Source organism: Stigmatopora nigra, chromosome 3 (genome assembly GCF_051989575.1).
Source record: "Stigmatopora nigra isolate UIUO_SnigA chromosome 3, RoL_Snig_1.1, whole genome shotgun sequence".
NCBI classification, from domain to species: Eukaryota; Metazoa; Chordata; class Actinopteri; order Syngnathiformes; family Syngnathidae; genus Stigmatopora; species Stigmatopora nigra.
In genome coordinates, this window is record NC_135510.1 from 3,577,545 (window position 1) to 3,600,159 (window position 22,615).

The window sequence follows — 22,615 nt, forward strand, 5'->3', positions numbered from 1 at the left end:
AAAACAAAAACACCTTTGCACCTATAACCATTACGTTAACATTGTCAGTGCGCTTCGGCCCCATTAGTCAGGCTTTTCATTGCGAGCCGGGAAAAAAATTCTCGTCAAAGCTGTCGTTGAGCTGGCAAACACTTCAGCTGTCTGTCTTTAGCAGACTGAAATAGGAGCAGGCCTCAATTGTTGTTTGATCTTTTACTGGTGGGGTCAGGGTTGAGATGACACGTAAATGAGGGAAGAACGCGTTTTCATTTTATCACCTGTTTTGTTTTTGTACAGAAAGCCTAGCGCCTCGGGTGCGATTTGACAGCGGGAATTGTTTTGAGTAGCCACACGGCTTGAATGACCCGACATGTTTGGATGTCACCACCAAAATGTGCTGAACATTGTTGTTGGCTAAAGCAAGATGAGAAACTTGTACTTGTCGAGGTTGTGCTGACAGCGTTGCATTTTGAACTGGTGTTTTTAGACTATGGATTTAATTTGACAACAGCAAAGTCATACTGGTATTTGGTAATTGTTTGGACTTGGGAAAAGTTTTAGGCAGAAACACACTGATTCACAGACCCACTCAATCACACACTTCAACATTTTCTGAACTGCTCGTTTAAATATTATGCATACAACCATTACATCCTAAGGATAAGGTTTGAAATAGTTACAACAGTTAAAAGAAACACAAAAAAAGTATCGATTTTAAAAATATTTTGTCTCTACAAGAAAACAAGCCAAGGGAGTTTACTATTTGGATCACATAATAGCTACATGAATATTTCTTTTGTGACAAATTTAAAGAGTAATGTCACCGGTTGGTATTTCTTTCATGCATGCGTGGATTGTCGAAATTTTTGTTTCCGCTGCTGGCTGTGGGGCGCATGATGGAGATGAAGAGCAAGCATCCTCCGCTGGTGCAATAGAACAGCAAAGTGCCAACAGTAAACACTTGGCTAAAAAGGGGGAGCAGCGTGTTTACGGCATCTAAGATTTCCAGAACCGGTGCTGGAGGTGCACATTGGTAGTAAACACACTCATTACGGGGGCGCATTTGTACTGAATTGCTGTACGGAACATCTCCTTTACGAATACCCGACATCACCCACGCATTGTTTTGACTACAGAGGGAAACCCCAGAAAATTGGGTGTTATTGCCATCGCTCAATTCTCCTTCTTTCGATATTACACCCACTCCCCTTATTTTTTGAACTTGACAGTTGCCTCAGAAGCGGCACGCTACGTATCTTAGGGAATAAAGTAAGCGCGCTGAATTCAGCATAATGCGAAAGGTGAAGTGGGTTAAATAACTGTAGTGGTGGGGAAGGGGGTAAATACCAAAAACTCTACCACACCACCCACAGAACACCCAAACACAAGGTGAAAACAAATACATAAATAAATAAATCAACAAAAGGAGTCATGCCTGAGCAAGGGGGGGAAACGTTGCGAAAAAATTGCAGCGGGGAGATTTTAAATTGCAATGCTATCAATAATTTAGCTACCTGAGATACAGTGTTTTTGTTCACCATAAGGTTTGACGTGACTGGCAGAGGAGTCAAGATTAGCGAGACCTTTTTATTATTGATGCCATGGTGCACCGCTCACATCTGCTGTTACCAACACAAACCCCCCCCCCCAAATGGCACACTGGCATTCATCTTGCAAAATGACTGTGACACAGTTGTGTACATTGATCGTAAACAGTCAGTCTGATCAGATTTGGTGTCCGCAAAATTATGCCTTTACAGTGTAACGTCGGGTTTACAAGTTGAGCATCTTTTATATAGTTTCAATGAACAAATGGGGCATACTATCAAGCAAATGGAAATAATGAAAGATCGCTGATGTGAGTAGAGAACAAAGATAACTTAAATGAACTAAGTTATGTGGACAGAGTGTGTGTGACCGGACGTTTGGTCGCCAGTCTTTTGGTCGCCAGTCTTTTGGTCGCCAGTCTTTTGGTCGCCAGTCTTTTGGTCGCCAGTCTTTTGATCGCCAGTCTTTTGGTCGCCAGTCTTTTGGTCGCCAGTCTTTTGGTCGCCAGTCTTTTGGTCGCCAGTATTTTGGTCGCCAGTCTTTTGGTCGCCAGTCTTTTGGTCGCCAGTCTTTTGGTCGCCAGTCTTTTGGTCGCCAGTCTTTTGGTCGCCAGTCTTTTGGTCGCCAGTCTTTTGGTCCCTTTTGGTTGCTGGTCAAATATACTTAGATATCAAACAGTACTTAGATATTAAATTATCTCTCATGAATATAATTTTTAATATAATAACACACCTATTTGAGTTCCTTATTATTTTTTTTACAAAATAATGTTAAGGTTTAGGTTGCTAAGTCTACCATAAATAAAAATGAAATAAAACCAATTAATCCATCACTCTGAATTAGATTAACATATGGGGGTGTACTTATAAAAGTTGGCCATCTATATCTCCTAACAGTTAAGCCAGTGTACCACACCCACAGCACCAAAATTTATTTTAACTGCTACTTTTATTGTTGAATGAGTTGTCGATGATGCAGTGTTCAAACTCTATTTCACTGTCTGGAAAAAAAATAAAATAAAATTGGCAATCACCCTGGTTGAGTGCTTTGACTTTGAGTCTTCAGGACATTTTAAAACAATGGCACACTTGGTTAGGTGAATACTAATAAAAAACAAAAACACAGACAAATAAGCTTTCTTGTTACCTTGCCTGCAATCGCAGAACAGCACTGTTATTCAGAGTTCTTTTCCATGCCTGCCTAATACCGTGTCAGTACCAATGCTCACGGTCAGCGTCATTCCTCTCTGCCTTCATCAGTAACTTGGCCGAGCACAGATGACCCTTACCAGTGCACCGGGGGCTGGCGTGAACTTAATCACTAGAGCAAATTGAAACCACTTGCACTGCACTATTTTTACAGGGGTAAAGCATATGCCCTTAGTCAATACTGACTGACCTTTTCTTTTGAAAGGATTCTAACCCTGAAAAGAAAATGTTGTTTCGCTCACGCCATATTAAAGCAGAATTCCTTCCATACCCTCGCTTGTTGGATGAGTTAAATGGTTGCTGTTATGTTGATGGGGTGGATTTTGATTTAGAGGACATGTCAAAAAAAGTGTGCTCAGCATGCATGTATATTTAACACTGGGGAGATTCACTTCTTTTTAAAGGACTTCCTGAAGACTGCAGTAAAAGCTTCTGACCCCAATTATCAGCTTCCAGTCATGTTCCTTTTTAGAAGGTCCAGTCAAGTAGACTCAGGGGAAAAAAGATAGATAGTAAAGTGGGGTGCCAAAAGTAAGGTATGCTTGTTGTTTAGAAAGCGAAATATGAGGAAATGTGTTGTAAGACTTTTAAAATCAGAGGCCTAATTTTAAAAAAAAAGGCTCTTGATGCCAGAGTAAAACGATTAAGAAACATTGTGGGTCTTTATCATTCATGAAGATAGATGATTCGATGGATTTTGACATTGAATTTGCTATCTGATAAAATATTGTTAATAGTGTGCAGTTTGTTAAATTCCTTAATTTTCACTGCAAACAAATGGTCTTGGGGCCGGCCACTGATTGAGAGTATCCGCTGCCTGGTGCCTGCAGTTAGCTAGAATTAGCTCCAGCACACACTGCAACCCTTGTGAGGATAAGCGGTTCAAAAAATGAATCAATAATTAATATCATAGAACGTCATATATGAACTATTGTAATCCCTTAATGTGGGGTCATCTAATGCTTCAATGAGTCCCTCTAGCAGAGTACAAGTAACATACATGCAACTGTCAAAACTCCAAACAAAAGAGAATAAGCAGTTGACATGGACCAGGCTAGCTCATGTAGCACATGTTTACCTGCTTCTGCGCTTTTGTTCTCAATCCCATTGCTCAGAGGCAGGATGTCAGAGGGTATTGGAGGACTTGTGCATGGGCTCACCGCGATCTGCTTTCACTCAGGCTTTGTCACGTCATGGTGTTCTAGCACAAAAGACATACATGTTCACAAAAACACGCTTCCAGGGGCTACTTCTTCTCAAGTGTTGGAATTCAACAGCACACCGGGCTCCCTTGTAAAATCTCCAATGAAACCCCTGATGTTCATTCACCCCTTCCTAATCGTAAACAGACTAGCACACAGGGCAACCACTGCACCCTTTAACAGCTCTTCAAATAATACTTATTCTTTTTGTCTTGATTTATGGAGGCCGTAAAAGTTTTCAAAGTGCATCGTGATCGTTCATTCAGGATGGCGAGGATGGTTTCAGGCCTATCTGTTCTTGATTGCACTTAATCGTTCTGTGTTTTACCTTTTCATTTTATGATGAAAGAGGTCATAAAAACAGTCTTATTAAAGAAACACGCTCTCAACATTTGGATTATCTCATTAACACACACTTACTAGGCAGCTATATTTTCATTGTTTGAATGTGTACTAAACGATAAAATGTTTTCAATGGCATTTAAAAAGCTTATTACAGGTTAAGCATACGGAAAGACAAAATACAGAAGGTTATATGGAGATGTAAAAAAAATTGTGGTCACATCTAGACTACCCAAACCGGAGAACATCACTGTATAATGAAATTATAATACTGTCCTAATGTTTGGCAGGTTTATCAAAATATTTCAGGTTGTATGGATTCAGAGTCCAATTTTTCATTGTGACATGGGGTGGGCTGGTAGGTGGGGCTTCAGTCAAGGTATTTGACCCACACAACCTTCGACCCCCAGATGATTGAAGTGGCGGCTTTCCTTGCTCTGGTGCTCCAGCCTCGAGACAAGGTGACGAGTCCTTTAGGAGCTCTCTGGTTGCACTGTTTTGGAACAAGGGTAGAAATTGCAAAAGAAGGGAGATAGGGTGGGAGGGCAGGCGCCGGCTTTTGTTGGGAACATTTTTGTAATTCGCCTGCCAAAGCTTAAGCTTTAAAACATGCTGCCCGGGCCAGGAGGGAGGCTGTATGGTGACCTTGAGTGGTCTTAATGGGCGTCACCGTAACTATGTTGCTGGTGGGCACTTCCGTCTCAGGTAATCAAGAAGAGTCATATACTGTAGTTCCTCTCAGATGGAAAAATATAATATGTGATTTGTTTTCCAGCTATTTTTGTGTAATGTGTTGATGTTCATTCAAAAATAAAAAAAAAATTTCAATTACAACACAGCATCATTTTTGTTAGTGTTTTCTACAGATGACCACAGATTAAAATTAAAGTACTTAGTTGCCAAAAACCTGATTTGGTGGTAATTAATTTACTTTGATATACATACAGTATGGTTTGATTTTCATATTCTCCTTTTTGTAAGAGGTGTCTTTTGGTAAAATTCCTCCCTAATGCTATTTACTCCTTTTAGCACTGATACATCAATTGTCATGTTACACTTCAACTAAGCCAATAATCTCTTTTAGTTTTCACCTTGTGCGTGCCTCAAGGTCAAATGACTTTTCTCTCTTTAGGGTTCTCAAATGTTGCTTTGCTGCTCCCAGGGTCATGCCTACTAATCCCCAGTTACTCAAGTCCTGCTGGATTTCTCCCATGGGCAGCAGAAACCAGATCCCCAAACCCCCTGAAGCTGGCCCAAGATGTCCACAGAGATAAGCATCCTGAGCTCACTCCCAGTCAGGGGGTCTTAGGCAAGAATTTGAAGACACATCATCACAAATCCATTAAGGCCAGCCCTCTAGTTTAACAACAAACCCCAGCTGCAGCCACTACACCTTTTTAAACCTTGCGTGCCAGCTCAAAACTTGGCTGGAGCAGGTACTGGACCAAACCGAACTACTCTTCCCCTTCTACACTTTTGAATTAGTGGAGATGGGAATGGGCCAATTCAAGATGTGTATTATGGTGACACTTTGCCACTGATAACATCTGAAGTATGAAGCAGAAATGCAAAATGCTATATATGAAATATATGACATTTCAATGACAATATCCTCTGGAAAGGGCACAAAAAAGCCAACTGGGGAAATCCTCACACTCATCATTAATTGTTAACACTATGGTTCAGCCACATTATATGGTATGGGTGATCTGGGGGAAAAAAAATCCCACAAAAACATGTGCCTTGTGGAAATGTCCCTTTTCATCATGAAATTCAGGCATTGTGCAAGGAAACTTTGGTGTATTGTTATGAAAAACATCCACACCTCTGTGAAGCAAGTGTGGGGAGCTATTTTTCAGGGTGCTAGGAATTGGTACTAGAGAGCTAAAAAAAAATAATCAAGAAGATATTTTCTTACTCCAGAAGTGTAAAAATTACTTTCAGTGGCAACCAACCAACTGTGCACTCCGTCTTCTACGCTTAGCTTGGATAGGCTACAATAGGCAAGCAAATCGAATGACAATAAGACATACATATCTCCTACTACATGCAAGAAGTTGAATACTGAACTTAGTGACTGTCAGAACATATTAGATGCATGATTTTATGTTGGGTTTTTTTTTCTTACAGAATGTGTGACTCGTTTTTAGCCAAAGCTGCAATTGCACATTGCATTCAGCTTGTGTGGTAGAGGCCACTTTGAGTGATTCTGCAAATAAAATTGTCTGTTTGAGACCGCGCTGCATCATGCCTGTGGCCTTGGCAAGTGTGCGACGCCTGCATGGGAGGCATTTGGTGGTTGGGCGACAAAATATAGAGAGGCAGCCGACTACTGTGTTGTTTGTGGTGGAGTGTTCCGCTTGCAGACCCAAAGGACAAGACTTGTGTATATGGACCATAAGTGGGAAACTCCATTTTATTCTTTTCCCAAATTTCGGCTTCAATGCGGCATTTCGCCTCCTGCAACTGCATTGTGTTTTGTGTGTATTTGTCTTGAGTGTGTCAAAACTGTGACAAACCTTCATTTAACAGAGCATTTAGTGGCCATCGTTAAAACCATGATTGTGAAGCAAACAAACCAATCTTGAAGATATCCCAGGAATTTGGGAAAGTGCTTTTTACCATGTGGATCATAAAATGGTATTCTGGGCATTTTATTTAAAGCTTTAATTTACTGTTGCCATTAATTAACATTTATGTTTGGAAATATTTGATTTAAATGGGATAGTTTAGCACGTTGAACCCCTAATCAGAAATCCAAAAAGTACATAAATCTTGTCATGTTGCATTTTTTTGTTGTACTTTGTCAAGGACCCTTTAGTCCACATTGACATTATTGTTAAACTGAATTTGCATACCAGTTGCTATGAGTTTTAGTCTATTAAAATAGAATAAAATCTAATTAGGTAAAATTTAAGTAATGTTTCAGTTGAAAAGCTATTATCTTGTTAAATAAGTTATCAAATGAAAAGCCTCAAGCATGATACATGATCATTCTTTTTCATGCTCTTGCATTATTATGCTCTGTTATTCTCAAAATATTGTGCATTGGTACCATGTTAAATTGTGTAACTCCTGTATATGAATAAACTGTAAACCTGAAAAGATTCTTTGTGAAAATATGGATTACTTTTTTCTCAAATTGTGCAACAAATGTTAGGATAAATCACAACAATATGGAACCCTCCTTCACACATGCTGCTCTAATTTACCAAATATGAAGTGGAGCCAATGAACAAAAAGAAAAAAAATCAATAGTGTCAGATTAGTAACCCCTCTGCCCTCATAGTGTGACAGTGAACCCATATGGACACTGCAGGGTGTTGAAGCTACACGTGTCATCAGTGGTGTTTCTGGGATTATCTACAGACAACTGAAATGAAACTGGAGTTTCAGTCAACAGTCTATGGTAACACCAGTTGTCATTAAAGATGCCATCTCCACATGATGAAAGACCACCATTTATACTGTGCAGGAAACTTGTTTATAATACGTAAAGACTCCACACTGTTCACATTCTTTGGTGCTGCTGTATGCCGTGTAGTTGTTATCTTCTGACCTTCTGATCACAAGTCATACATACAGTCCATGTACAATCTGGATGTTTAACGTGTTCTCCATTATACAGTCCAGGTGATTCCAGGCCTCGGAACATAATCTCCTCCAGGCTGCGTCCCTCGTGTTGTTAAAGTGGCGCAAACCTGGTGTGGATCGAGTTTAAAAGTAATAAAAAAAGGAAAAAAAGGAGCAGAGTTGGCTGCAAGGTGCGATTCCCGTGAGCGACGTTCCTTTTCATGTGCAGGCAGCATTAGACGAAGCGTTTAATTCAACAAATCCACAGTTGTGATCCAGTCCGAACAGAGCTTGGGGGTTACTTCAATTTGTACCAAAGCATCTCCGAATGATCAAAGCGTGGCCGCCCATCCCCAACATGCTGCTTAAATTAACACTAACACCACAGTCCTGTATTTGGAATGGATTACCAGCACTGGAATTCCTTCACACACATATGGTTTCAATAGGGCCGCCATGCCAGCTTCACATCTTTAATGGGCTGACAGGCAACTTTGGTGCAAAGTCTCTCGACACCCTAAAGTTTTTTTTCTTTCCTCCGTAATGTCGCACACTCACCCTTGTCCCAAAAAAAAAAAAAAATCTTTAACTCCACACTGATTATAGAGATTCTGACTAAAGTTCTTAGAATGATTTTTTGGGAGGATGTCACTTCAACTAAGCTAACACAATGAGTTTCAATCATCTCTTTTTCAAGCCCCTATTCTTCCTCAATTATTTTATTTTCCATTTCTTTTTCTAACCCATTTTCCTTCCTTTCCATTGCTCTTCATTTTGGAACTACCTTACATTTCTCTCTAATATTTTCTTTCTTTATTCCATTGTTGTTTCTGAAGGTCATTTTTTTTCTTCGACCTTCAACTCAACACCACTGACTTTTTCTTCTTATGATCTTAATTTACACTTGCACACCATGCTCCCTGGCCTCTAACATGCACGGCAAAAGTCAAATCTAACAATGATTTAATATCACAAATTAGAAAAGTCAAATCTAAAAATGATTAAATATCACAAATTAAGGCGTAAGATGCGTGTTCTTGGGTCATCCAAAGTAATTCTTACCAATCACTGGTAAGAGTAACTTGCTTCAAGTACTACATCTTAGAACGTTTTTATTTATTTATGTTTTATTAAGTTTATCTTAGAATGACAGAATTCTATAGCTGTCTGTAGTATGAATTAACAAACTTTAAGTGTCTGGTTTGGGGTTAGCAATTATTATTGGTTTGCAGTAATCTTGTTTTAATGTTTGTAATAGTTCATCACTTTAAACCCCATTTTTAGTGATCTACAGTACTTTATTTTCTTCTTATTTACATGTCGCAAAAGGTATCCACAGTCTGAGACATAAAACCTAAGACAAATAATTCCACCAGTTTAAATCTAGTGTTTTAATAGTAGTATCAATAGTCCACGGTAGTGTTTCACTCCTAAAAGACACTTGTCCAATTTTGTAGGCAAAGGAAATATCATAAATATAGTCGCAGGCAGTTATGGTAACAACCCTAACAAGTAAGACAATCTTACTATTCATGCATTGAAATGTTTTAGTAGTGAGAACAAAGAGCTGCTATTAGGGATGAAGGATATCGGATATATGCTGAAATACTCCCTTTCCTCATTCTTACTCAGGTCAATTCAAAACTCTGTGCTTGTGTGCTTGTTACGGGAGTGCATATGGTCCTCCATGGAGTACTTGCGAACTAACCAGATTTTTTCCACTGCCTCTCTGTACAGGGCATATGGAGGCCATGGGTGTGGTTCTTCGTGTGTGTGTGTGTGTTGTTAAAAAAAAACCTCTCTCATGTCAGTGTTACAAACCGAAAGGCTACACATGGATATGTATGCTCATCTTGCCACTAAAGTCGGAGATACCACGGCCTTGCACTCCTTCTGGTTGGACTGAGGTATTGCAGGCATTAAAGATATAAACCGAACATCACACCCGGGGAAAAAAAAATCCTTTACCTTTCACTTAAGGCTCTCGAGGGAGAGTTCACAATGTGACTTTTTCTATTTTAAAGAGTACTTAGCCTCTGTACTTTTCATTGCAACAGGCAAGAAGCAAATCAGAGAGCGTAGGCGGCAGGGGGTCGGTCGTCGGGTGACTTTTAGCGGGTTGGGGGGGGGGGGGGTGGGGGGGGGACGTCTCTCCGGGAGCGCACTCATACTTCTGCAGCTCTATTTCTGTTCTCGTGCAATTAGACGACTCCCAGAAGACACAGTGATACATGAATACACTTTTGTCAGCGTGTCACACCGAGAGTGCTATATCGTATGCTGCCAGCTCCAGGTGTGTGTGCAAACGTGTTTTGTTTGTGTTTGAGCACGTGCTTTATGTCTTGCATTATATCACTTTTACTCAGTCGTATACTATATTGACACATTTTAAAGCAGGTCTCAGGGTGGGTAGATATGTCAGGTGAAGTGGCGTTCACCAATGTTATAAGAGAGTTTGATTTATTTAAGCACTTACTGTAACCTTAAAACAAATTTGAGCAAAAAAATCGCCAATGAAATAAACCCAATCCTAAACATATATTAACCATAGAGTCAACATTTTAAGTAACAACGTACACATGTTGAACCAGAGGGAAAAATGTGTCCAAGGAAATTGCTCCACTGAAAGAATATATCCAATTTGTCTAGTCCAGGACAGTATGGCATTCATACAATTTCCTTGTAACAATACATTCCTTTTTTTGGAGGTTTCTGGTTATCCTCACACTTGGAAGTTAATTAAAGAGTTTAAATCTCACACAATATGCTGAATTGCCACAGGACACAAGACAAAATGGTACAAAAGAACCTTACCACAGTTCTATTTGGACATTGATGAATAGCAGATTTCCCAACTACAATGTAAATTTGCCAAAGAAGGCTGTTGTAAGATATCAAATGTTTGTTTTTAGATTTGGTGAAGTAAAATGTGGCCTATCACCGAAATGAGTTTCTGTACAGAGTGTTCTACTCTGCAACTGTTAACAGATTTTATAACATATGAAATTGAATGGTTTTTTTTTTCCTGCGTTGTTGCTAATGCGACTTCCATGTGCAATCAAAGTGTAACATTAACAGGCTGCACACTGAGCTGGACAAGAGAAAAAAAATAACAAGTGGACATTTACTGAAAAAAAAGATGTCTTGTCTTTGGAAGCTTTTTTACTACTGTTCTACAGACCTAGGGATTAATCAGTGGCATTAAGGTTACGACGTACATTTCATGGCTAATTGCAAAAAGATGCACGTAAATGAAATGGGAGAATTCCTGCTGTGGGAACTTTTTTCTAAAGGGTTGCTGATATTCCCATTCACACAAAGCATTGTCAACCGGATAAAAATACAAAGAAAAATTGATTATGTTTTCAATTTTTACAACCCTTACCATTATTCGCAAATTCTAAGCATGCTGTTGTAAAACATGTTTGTGTAATAAGATTTAACATAAACAGGCCCATATGACTAAAAAGATGACTAAAATTTATTCTGTCCGTTATATATTTTTCTTTGATAACTGGTTTTGAACTTTCAACAAATTTAGCTTGGATGTTACTCTGTGTATGAATGCATGATAACGGACCTTTGGTTAGCAGGTTAATGTCCGCCCAACTTCATGTGAGCTGTCACAATGCCCCCTCCTCAACACCCCCTAAGCATGTGTCTAGCCTGGAAGTCTTGCTCATAAGCAACTCCTTGAGAAATGCACACCCACTTGAAAAGACAAAAAAGGCGGCCTTACGCTGCCATTCAGAGGTTGACCTCCGACGCGACCTCTCGCCTGTTTGCTGACATTTGCGCAATGGAGGCACTTGCAGGAAAAAATGGAGGGTAGGCAAGCAGGGGGTATATAAGAGGAGTAAAAAAGCAGGAGTGTTGGGGTATGGGCGGAGTACGGGGGAATGCGACGTTCTGATGGATGAGGTCTTCTCCTGTTACATTTGGAGAGAACACAGTTGTGAAGAGCTGTTAAGTACACGCAAACAAGCCGTCTGCTTCAGACAAGCCTGCCGGGCACCCGGCCCCGCATCCCACTTGTACCGCTCTGACACATGATCACAGCCAGACAATACATGTGGGAGCAGAGCGTGCTCCGCTAAAAAAGTGAGAAATATTTCCAAGCAGAACAAAAAAACATCCCCCCAAACACCCCCCAATACCGCTGGGACCCCACTTGGTATTATAATTCATCTTGTTTCTCTTTGTCTTTCGCCGTGTGTTTGTGCGCCGTCGTGGGGAGGGAAGACGAGTGAAGGGAGCGAAGGGGGCGCTTTGGTGGTTTAGTGACAAGGAAATAGGTTGGGAATGGAGAGAACATCTGCCAGCGTGACAGTGTCACACTTTGTGTAATGTGTTCTGAATAGGCAAGGCTGTCCCGAGCTGTGTGAAGGCAAATTGTTCTGATCCTCATGCAGATTAGAAGAATTAATGAGTTCGCTTTAAAGCACAAAAAATAAATATTAGCGCTTCTGCCTACATTTATGGTGTACAGGTTACTTTCACTATATTGAATAGACTTGGACATCCGTAAGTCAGTAAAGATGTTAAAAACTACCACAGCATAACAACAACTAACGATGAAATTAATTCAAAAAGTAACAGCACCAATGATTGACACAAAAGCGCAGGCTAGGCCGCTAATATTCAGTATGCCATATGCTCATCATTGAAACTTTACGCAATTACAAACAGATAACCCTTCAAAAAACTACATTACACTGACATAACATTGACAATGACTTTAACAAACATGTTGATGGGGACCTCGAGTAAATTTTGTGATGGATTTTCATCAAACCTTATATATATTTGAGTCTTGCCTGGCCCTACCATTTACCATAAGGGAGAAGTCCACTGTATTTCCTCTGTTACATTTTTTTTTGTTATAGTCAGTCACTCAATGACCAGATATTGAAATAATGCGATTTAGACTAGTCAGATATTTCAACATGTGAATATGATACCCGTAAGCGGCCACATTGGTCGAGTGTGTTGCCATGTGGGGACGAGGAAGCAATGTGCTTGCGACATTTGTGGCAGACCGCAAATAAGCTGACAAGCTTCACTTTTCAGTCTTTTTTTTTAACATTTAAAGGGCTGACAAATAATGCATAAAGCCGGTTTGGATCAAGTTGTGCCGGGAACATGTGGCATTGTGCTAGAATGAGTCATACTCATGACTCCAAGGATCACGGAGACAGTGTGCTGACAGACGGATGTTGCGGTGAAATGCGGATCCCAAAGACAAACGTGCAAAACCTTTTGTCGGATTTTTAGTAATAATACATAAGTGTGAGTGAAACTTCAGACTGCTTGGCTAATGGGGTAATGGGTTCTTTGTGTGCATGTGTGTGTATAGATGGGTGGTTTATGTGTCTGTAGTGCTGATGCAGCACTCATCTCTCTACTGCCACAGCTGGTTGTGTTTTGTGTATGGCTTGCTTTAAGGCTTTGCCTCTTTCTCACTCAATTTGAACTGTGAACTTTAAATGACTTCAGTTGCACACAAGGCATAATTTACAGTAATATTGTATCCATTTTGCTGATTCTAAAGTAGTGACACTTTGTAGAATGTAGAAGGACATGTGTGTAACAAATTTAACTGCATAAGAAATAAAGGAGAAGGCCACCAGGAGAAATGTGTAATATATGCCTCTAAAATTAAAACAAAACAAGGGTTTGAGCCGCAATGCTATGTGTCAGGAGAGACCTCAATTTAGCAAGCTTTAAATGAGAAGATGGTTGCATGATGGAAGTGTGGTTTCCACAAGTTCACAAGTTCCAAGAGTCAAAGACCAAGATTGGTAGAAGTCAAGACTAGGACTGAACCTAAAGTCTAAGACCAGAGTAAGACTTTCCAAATGTGGTCTTGGGCCAAAACACAGCACTAAAATCAGATGCAGAAACAACTCGGTAATGGATCAAATCCCAGAATGCATCATGTGAAACCTCAGAGGCCCAGCATACAGGGGATTCAGATATGTACATTGGTAAAGCTGATAAGGCAACCTTTGCGGAAAGGAGAGGATGCGTAAAGATGTGGACAAGTCGATGTCAGCAGCTGAGGCTCCAGGTTGCAGGATACACTATTGTTAAGTGTCTTCATTTATCACAAGGCTCGGGTGAAAGAGTAAGCTGACTTCCTGTATCCCAGCACTTCACACTCAGCTGAACTATCCCGCAGAACCATTGCAAACAAAGACAACCTTTGCACAAGCAACAAAAAGAAAACAAACATGCAGTTGAATAACCTGCAGGGGGGCAATGGCTATGAGGAGACATCGTAGTATAAATAGCTCCCACTGTTATTTTTCCACAACGCGGCAGTACAACAACAGTTACGTGCTGTTTGGCTGCAGCCTAAGGGCAATGAAGGAAATCCAGGTTTGTACCTCTGTGAGGGCGTCACACTGCTAACTGCCAACGGATACAACAGCGACAGCCCACTTGGAAATCATTCATGGACAAAGGGAATTGACAACTCAACCGCTTGTTCACATTTACTATGTTCACAGATCAATAGTGATCAAATTTCTGTGGAAATTTTTTGAATCAAAAAAGCCTAGCATACTTAGATCCGAAACACTATGCACTGCATATTAAATTAGTCAATGTCTAATGACTTCAATCAATTTAGCACAACAAAAAAATAACCCCCCCAACTCTAGATCTCCAGATTTTCATTTGGCTTAATTCTACTGTGGAGAAACATTCTGGGCAAGTTTACACAAACACAACCTTTGAAGTGACACTATGAAATAATAAATCCTATTAAAGATGAATTACAGGGGTGATGTCAGTAGTGGCGGCTCTGATTACCATTTTGGAATTTCAAGAGTGAACACATGCAATCGTTCTCGTTGCCATATCCCCCACCACTACTCCCACCCCTTCATCCCACTAGTTCACCTCTAATTGAATACAATTCTGTTGTTGTTGCCAACCAAACCCGCCCCGTCGCCCCCACCTACTTCCTCAAGCACGTAATGCATGCAGTAAATAATTCAAGTGAAATTAATTTTACAGCACCTTGTTTCCACTAAGCATGCCAACATCTGTTGTCGAGTCACAAGTTTACATTGTTGGTCATTACTTTCCACAATGAGCAAAATGTTTTATTAAAGCCCAGTGGGAGTCCCTCTTGGATCAGTCAGACCCAATGGTGCTGCCGACTGAACCCTCCCTGAACTCTCGACAATCAGGGATGCAGCTCTGCGGGGCCGGGACGGGACGCCCATGATGTCGCCCACCCCAAAAATAGACTGAGATTTAATATGATTGAGGCGTCGGACGTGCACGCTCCTTCAGAAAACCGCTGACCACAGTCAAACTGTGTTTCTGCTGACGTATGAAGACATGTATAAATCTAACCCCTCTGTCATTTTCGAAAACTCACCATACAAATATGTCAAAACCGTAAGCTCGATTTGGATGCATGGTTTTACTTGATAAATATGTTTTTAATTTATCCTTCGTGTTCAACTTTCGATGCATTTTTTTTCTATCCTTAGATTGGTACAGTGAAGGTAGGAGTGGTAAGCACGTAGGACTGACTGTTCAGAGATTCAGGGTTCAATCCCGGGCCCGACTTTACTGTGGGGAGTTTGCATGTTCTCCCTGTGCCAATGTGGGTTTTCGCCAGATACTCAGGTTTCTTTGCACAATTGGTTGTTCGTGTCTTTGTGCCCTGAGATTGGCTAGCAGCCAATTCATAGTCCCCCTCCTACTGCCCATAATTGGCTGGGGTAGGCTCCAGGATGCCTGTAACCCTTGTGAGGATAAGAGCTAGATAAAAAATACAACTGCAATGATCTATGGGTAAAATTAAGGTTGTGGAATTTGGCTTTTTCTTGTTTCTAATCCTTGTCATCTAGGTAGTCTAAGGGTACGCTAACAAGCGGTATTGCCTAAAATGACAATGGGCCATTTTATTTGTAAACAGAATACCATAAAGAACACATTATGTTGCTTTATAATAATGCTTTGCACAGAGTCTCAATAATAAATGTACATTGGAGTGTATTAATGATATCCATCATAGCTGAAAGGAATGGTTCCGTAAATAAACACTGTGTGATATGCTAAAAATATGCAAAACACATTGTGGTGTGGGTGAAAATGAAGAAAGTTAAATGGCACATCTACTTCACTCAGAAAATAGGCAGTTTACTGGTATGGTGCAAATTTTAATAGAACCCCTCAAAGAATGGTGCATTGTATATTCATCATTTTTTGGGGAATTGTGTTGGAGGGAGGGAATAAGCAGATTGTGGTACATAAATTATTAAACACAAATAAGATATAAGAGGAGATTTATAAGGAGAAATAATCAGTGGCAGGGTGTGAACTTTAAATCTCCAGAGGCTGTGTCAAATGCACAAGTCTCCGCAGTCTAGGAAGGAGAACTGGGGTATGGTGGCTGTCTTATTTTATTTATTTATTCTTTCAAAACACTTTTTCTCTGTGGATTTGGCTGTAAAATATGAGAGGATCCAAGGACACACCTCTGAGGAGCTCTGAAGTGCTTGACGCCGCCATAGGACCTCACAAAAGACCAGGCTGCTAGAGAATTGCGCCAACCCACGCGGGTTGCCCAGATTCTGGGCCTTTGCCAGTAACAGATGTGCTTAGACAAATGACTAATTGAAAACCTAAAACAAAATCAGCAGCTTGGGCTATTTGGCCAGAGTAATGACGGGTGTGTGCCGATAAAGAGAGTGAGAGTAAACACACAAACACACAAACATACACACACACCCACACACCCCTCTCATCAACGGCACCATTAACAATCATGAGCATAGATGAAAACAACGCTCGGTTTATTCGGCAAATGAAAGCACATATTTAGATGTTGTCCCAAGAGTCCGTTTCCAATTTTAATAATAAATCAAGAGCTGCAGTTAAAACATACACACACACTCACACACTACAATAACGTAAGCCAAAGCACAGTTCTTCTTAAAGCTTGAGCACTGGGAAACAACTCCCATAGCTGGGAAGTGAGCAAATTTCTAAAGGTACCCGACATGATAACTATTAGCTAAATTAAAAGAGCCATTACAGGACTACAACTTGGAATCAATTACAAGCAAACAAGCAACCACAAAAAAAGGATCAAATCGGCGTCGTAAGGCTTTCCTCACCTTGTCTGTTTCCTTCCTCGGCAGCCTGAGCTTGCCTCAAATTATGTGCATGAATAATAAAACACCTTCTAATTAAAAACTGTTGTTAAATATGCAAACATCTAATGATAATCAGATTGAGCAATACCTCGGAGTAAAAGTGCACTATAAATTACTTAGGAGTGCAAGTCCGCTTGACCCAAACATTGCAGTTTGAAGGCTATATGCAATATTATGTCTGGGCATATGGAGTCGGGGGCACCTCTGAAATTGTTTGTGCACTCACACATGCCGTCTGTGAGTGTGTGTTTCTGTGTGTGTGTGTTTGTGTGCATAACATATGTGTTTGGGTGTTAGTGGGGGATTAAATGTATGCAAATATATATATGATGTCTGGCTCACTGGTTCTTCAAGGGGAATGTCTTGTGTGCGTTTGCCACAGACTTGCTTTAAGTATAAAGACTGAATTAATGAAATGAAATAGAAATAATGGACATGTGAAAATCAAAAAGATTGTTGCAGTGTGAGTAAGGTCAACAGACATGAAATATGTGGTGGCAGCAGAGTAAATGAATCACTGTACCTTTCAAGAACTTCTTTGTGTTGGCGTCCCGTCATCAATCATGTCTGCTTTAATGGCGTCCTTTGATTGAGCTGTCTTCACGTCAACCTATGACAACATCTTTATGTTGGTGAGATAGTAAATAAAAATCAAAATGTTCCACACTCATATAACAAATGTCGTTACTAAGAGAGTCATTTTGGGCTTCTTTTAGCTTAGAAATGACTAGTGGTGATATATAATGTTCCAACCTGGATTTACAGCTTTTGGTGATGATCCTTGTTTTTTTTTTTTTTTGGTCATTTAATGATATTAATTCCATAAAGACATTTTTTTTCAATGACTTTAGTGTATTATGAGAGGACTACAGTCCAACAAAGGTTTGTCCTCGTAGATTTTTTTGGTGCAAGAGGCAATTTGGTGAACAAAAAGTGGACATTTAATATTCTGTCAAAGAAAGGTAGTAAATGCTCAGCACGTTAACATGCTGCATATTTCCCGGGGTGACTTTTTCCTGGCCAATCTGCTTGGACTACTTGTTGATCGTAATTTATAACTGAATTCAAGGAAGTGTCTTTCTTTTTAAATGAATGCAACAGATTAAATAACTTCGTAAAAAAAATCTGACTTCATCCCAATTGAAAAGGTTTCATAGCATTCTATGGACATGTGTATTCCACATTTGGTCAGTCAGCAATGGGAAAACAAGGAGCATATTTCACTTCTAGTTAAAGCCTGATTCATGTTTTTATAAAACTTTTAATGGCTCTTCATAAGCTATTCAAGCCATCGTGAGCATAAGCCTCCATTTCTCCTCTCCTTGCTCATGTCCCTGACCTTCTTCACATTCATTTGGGATGACTTTGCATAGTCTTTACGGGGAAATAAATAGCTGTGATCAACGCTATCCTTCGCACTGCAAAATCCTGATTGTTTTTATGTTTTCACCATAAACAAATACTTGATGTTGAGGAATCTTAATAAATCATATATATGAAAACCCAGATCCGAAGGCAAAACAGATTAACGATGCAAGCGAGAACCACAAGCAGACTCGGAGGATAAGGCTGTGGTGTGGAACATTGATTTTACTCAAGTTGAACAGGATTCAAAAGTACTTTTTAGGCCTGAATAATGTCCAACTTCCCAATTTTCTGGAATGCAGCATTACATTTGGATCTATATCAGGTCTAGTATTGGACTTTTGTGCTCTGATTAAATACCACAGTGACAGCCTAGTTGTGTATTCCATAGTACTACACAACAGAATTGTGAGGCAACATAACCTTACCTAGTTGCATTTTTGCGGACTAGAAATGCTGTGCGACACCGTTAGATTAATAAATAAGACAGGTCAGCATCTGTGAACTTGGCAGTAATACAGTATCTGTGTTTGGAATTGCCTATGCATATCTAAACCTGTTAAGACAGGATGAAAACACCAGGACAAGATAGAGGGAGTGGAGGCGGTTGTTGTGCTATTGCCATACATAATTATAGCTATTTTAGTTTTTTTACAGATGGTTTTGAGTGTACACACTAACATGGTAATTACTTAAGATAAAAAAAAACATTTTCATAGGTTTACATTTTATACAAAATAGCAAGTAGGTTTCATCCATGTGTGGCTAAAAATGATGTTGAGTAAACATTTCCTTATTGTCCAATGATCCGAATTTGACGGCATCTTTACTGAAGACACATCGGACTTTTATTCATTATAATCCTCACACCATTTGCTCATCAAACAAACTAAGCACACCCTTGATGTGCAGACTTTGACACAGTTAAATGTGGTGACGTCAAAAAGCCTCATCCAGAGTCAACAGTGAGACTAGAGGCGCCTTTGATGGCGAGGCATCATTGAGAAACAAAGGCCTTTTGGTGAAAGGAAGGATGAAATGCTTCAACAATGCGAGTGGCGTATGCGTGTCGCATTGTGTGTTTGTGGCTGTGACAAAGGCAAAGAAACAAGGAGAGTGAAATTAGATGTGTGTGTGTGTGCAGGCATGGAAGTCATTTTACTCAGCTCTCACGTTCAATCTTTCATGCAGTGGATGAAGCAGGGGGGGAGAAAGTGCCAGTTCTTTTAGCAAATAAAATCGGCTTTGTGCAAAGCCAATATTAATTTGGCATTTCCGTCACAATGAAATGTTTTTGTTTTGGGAGGAAACAACCCTGAGCGGTAATGAATTTCCCCCCTCGGCGCCGCCAAATGGCACCATAATTTAACCGAGCCATAGATCACACCGCTGCGCATAGATCCGAGAAAAAAAGAGCGTCTGATATTAAAACGTGCAACTTTGAAAATAAGCTTATTTTGCCACTAGTAAGTGCCCAAGAAAAACAATTTTTATCATGCCATGAGACAGACGGAATAACTCCAAATAAGCCTGTTAGCAAAAAAAAAAAAAAAATATCAGAGAAAGTCGTTGACACGTGACAGTATTCGCCGACTGTGTTTCAAAGCGTCCATCAGCCGTCACTGCAAACCCATTGTCAGTTTTCACCGTTTCTTTTGTGCTGAAATGTTTACACGGCCATTCTCTTGTTGTCTGTGTGATCACGGCTTGCTTTGGCACCAAGTCAGCGTCAAAATACGTCGCAGTTTGTTGAGTTGAAACGCCGTCCTTTCAAAACATATCATATCACTTTTGCTGTTGTTGTTTTGAAATTAAGTTTTTTAGACTCCAAGATGTATTTCAGAAGTCTTTAAAGTGTGGATGCTGTTTACTTGTGTTTTTCTTGGTTGAACAGATTTACGAATCATCCCATTAGCATTATGTACAAAGTGGTGAATGAATAGTAGGTTTTTATATTTTGTACACTTTAACTGCACTAATTGCACACCTTATCATGACAAATTGTCTCATGGTGGTAATTGGCTAGCATAGTCGCCTTAAAGTTAGACTGGGAGACAGTCTAGTGCAGGGGTGGCCAAGTCCGGTCCTCGAGAACCCCTATTCAGTCTGTTTTCCATATCTCTCTTATCTACCACACCTGAATCAAATGATCAACTCATCAGCAAGCTCTCCAGAAGATTGATACCGATCCAGATTATTTGAATCAGGTGTGTTGGTGGAGGGAGGCATGGAAAACAGAATGGATCTCGAGGACCAGACTTGGCCACCCCTGGTCTGGTGCATACAGCACCTCTCACCTGAAATTACAGAACACCCACTTATTAGACGACATTTGATAGCTGGAAATATTTCAAAATACAAGACAAATTTATTAATGATTAAGATTCAGCCAATTTGCAATCAAGTTGTTGAAACTAATATATATATATATTGTTCAAAGTACATTTTTAATGTGCTGCTGCAATTCATCACCATATGAACCCTGGGTCTGTCCATCTGAAACTGTTAATCTAATTTCATATGACACAAACCTGAGGTAGCGGTGGTTCTCGCTCTATTGTCTGGTCTAAGAATAGCGCCCCCCTGAGCACCTGCAAGCATCATATAGCTTGACTAAATCGGCATGACAAGCAGATGAGCGATGGGACAAAGACTCGGCCTATGGGAGAAAGTTGCTCTTTAAAGGGCTTTAGTTGAAGTGAATCACATCTGAAGGAATTCATTTGCTTCTACTAGATGAGTTATACTGTAGGTGTGTCTTCTTTTGTATAGCTTGGCAGTATAAAGGATTGTATAAAGTCATCTCAGCCCAGATATGATCCAAGTAATGGAACCCCGAATAGAAACTACTGTACATTTTCTACAAAACAGAACTTAATAACATCCTCCAGCACTCTGATGTGACTATCGTCATTGAAAGTAATATACGTGAACCATTGCACACTGTAATACTTGAAGTGGCCGGGTTTAAAGGTGTGGAACTGATAAAATATGACAAATTAATTCTGATGACATTGATAAAAAAAAAAATAATAATTTGGATGTTGCTGATCTACGAACCAAAGGTGAAAGAAATTCAAATAATTACTAAAGTAATTTTGTCATGATAAATTCAGTGGAAGATATTATACTGTTACTATATCTCACTTTTTTGTTATGTCCATGCAACCTTAATGTGCTTTAACTGAAAGTCAAAGTGACAGCACAAAAGGCAGCTTTACAAAGTGTTTACTGTTTCAGACATGCATGTCTTTTGCTTAATTCATGGTCCTGCTGTTTTAGGGCATTTCAGATTAGCCCGTGTTGGCCGATATCTCATCCCCTGTCTCGCTACGTGAGGCTCATTAAAAGCAGAAACGAGCCGCCTGTGACGCCGTCTCATTTGGCCTAAGATGCAGTAACCGCCAATCAGGAGATTTGGAGCTGTTTCACAGAGTAGGTACATTAAAACTGGCAGCAGATCAAGTCAATGCACGGGGGGCTGTTTGGCGACACTTACGCCCGATAGCGTGACTTGCCTACGCAAAGTTTTGGGGGAAAACAACATTAAAATATAGCGCCGTAATGACTCTAATGTCGTCAAGAGACAAAGAAGGGGGCTGATAGTGTGGTTAAATGCATGAAGGCGTGTGCATATTATTTTCACTGTGTGTTGGATCTATGGCGGCAATTATGCTTTCATTTCCACTCAAGTGCACCGTGTGCGGTACAAAGCATCAACCAAGTCATTAAGGCAGAGTTTGGACTAAGGAGCAGCTGGGGTTTTAAGTTTGGGAGTTATCCTAAGGTTTATGGTCCATATTTGGGGAAGACAGTTATGTGCATGTGCGTTTAGAGAAGTATTTGCATTCTCTGAATAAAAGCCACTGGGAAGGGCATTATAGGACTTTAAAACTGATTTATCTTCAAACTGCAGTTACGAGTGCTGCATGTCAAGGTAATTTTAAGAGCAATTTTACAGATACATGATACATTGACTGGCGGTATGGCGATGGGTGGATAAGCACATTTGCCTTACAATTCTGAGGTCGAGGGTTGTGTCTTTTGGTGGGTTACGACCTTCCTGATTTGTGTGCCAGCCCACCTTGTCTGGTCGAATGATTAAATATCCAAACATTTGTGGGAAAATCACCGAACAGTGTATGCATGTTGGTGTCCGTGCCTCATTGTGCTTTCCTTGGGTTTTGCTGGCTGACCTGTAGTATACGTGACCCAT

At 40.1% G+C, this 22,615-nt stretch overlaps 1 long non-coding RNA gene across 2 annotated transcripts in view; it reads right to left on the reverse strand.

The window, feature by feature from the left end:
* Nucleotides 1–22,615, reverse strand: part of LOC144194843 (uncharacterized) — a 129,471-nt gene that overhangs the window by 50,796 nt on the left and 56,060 nt on the right. For both annotated transcript variants that reach the window (XR_013326001.1, XR_013326002.1), the window contains exon 3: nt 17,558–17,644. This is a non-coding gene — a long non-coding RNA (uncharacterized LOC144194843). The remainder of the gene's footprint in view (nt 1–17,557; nt 17,645–22,615) is intronic.